Source organism: Chiloscyllium plagiosum, chromosome 9, assembly GCF_004010195.1.
Source record: "Chiloscyllium plagiosum isolate BGI_BamShark_2017 chromosome 9, ASM401019v2, whole genome shotgun sequence".
Taxonomy (NCBI): Eukaryota; Metazoa; Chordata; class Chondrichthyes; order Orectolobiformes; family Hemiscylliidae; genus Chiloscyllium; species Chiloscyllium plagiosum.
Window position 1 is genome coordinate 25,431,651 of NC_057718.1, and position 1,467 is coordinate 25,433,117.

A 1,467-nucleotide genomic window follows, 5' to 3' on the forward strand; every position below is an offset into this window, starting at 1 on the left:
TCTGCAGATGCTGGAGATCAGAGCTGAAAATGTGTTGCTGGAAAAGCGCAGCAGGTCAGGCAGCATCCAGGGAACAGGAGAATCGACATTTCGGGCCCTTCTTCAGGAATGTGGGACAGCTCTCCGAAATTTGCATAAACTGGCTATGTTACGAAGGATGAATTTGCACACTCAACAAGATTATGTTTGGTATTGTCATTTCTCGTTCCTAGGTCAGGACCCTGGCCTTTTTTTTATTCACTCATGGATGTAGGTGTTGTTGGTTCACCAGCACTTATTTCCCGTCCCTCGTAGGTGATGGTGAGCAGTCTTCTTGAACTGCTGCAGTTTACGCACTGTAGATTGTCCCACCGTGCCCTTTGGGAGGGAATTCCAGGATGTTGACCCAGAGACAGTGATGGAATTACAAGTCAGGAAGGTAAGTGGTTTAGAGGGGAATGTGCAGATGGTGGTATGCCCATGTTTCTGCTGCCCCTGTCCTTCTGGATGGAAGTGGTTGTGGGTTTGGAAGGTGCTGTTGAAGGATGTTGATGAATTTCTGCAGTGCATCTTTGGCTACCAAGTATCGATGGTAGAGGCAGTGGATGCTTACGGATTTTCTGATAATCATGCAAGCTGCTTTTTCTTGGATGGTGTCAAGTTTCACCAGGGTTGTTGCAGCTGTTGCAGACAAGTGGGCATTATCCATCACACTCCTGATTTGTAACTTGTGGACAGTGAACAAGCTTTGGAGAGCCAGGAGGTGAGTTACTTGTTTCAGTATTCATAACCTCTGACCTGCTCTTGTAGCCACTGGTTACTAGTTGTTGATAGTGGGGGATTCAGTGATGGTTACACCATTCAATACCAAGGGGCGATAGTTAGATTGTTTCCTATTGAAAATAGTCATTACCAGGCAGTTGTGTGACACAAATGTTACATGCCACTTGTTTGCCCAAGCCTGGATATTGGCCTGATTTAGTTGCATTTGAACATGGACTGTGTCAGTACTTAAGGAGTTACAAATGGTGCTGAATATTGTACAATCCCCAGTTCTGACCTTATGGTGGAGGGAAGGTCATTGATGAAGCAGCTGAAGATGGTTGGACCTAGGACACTAGCCTGAGGAGAAATGTCAAGGAGCTGAGATGGTTGACAGGTAACCGCCACAACGATCTTCCTATGAGCAAGGTATGACTCCAACCAACAGAACTTTCCCCCCCACCCCCACCGCCCCCCAATACCCATTGATTCCAGTTTTGCTAAGGCTTCTTGATACCACACCAGGTCGAATGTAGCCCATGATGTCAAGGACTGCCACTCTCACCTTACCTCTGGAATTCAGCTCTTTTGTCAATGGTTGAACCAAGGCTGTAATGAGGTCAGGAGCTGAGTGGGCCTGGAGGAACCCAAACTGAGCAGGTTATTGCTGAGCAATTGCTGCTTGATAGCACTGTTGATGACACCTCAAATATTTTACTGATCAAG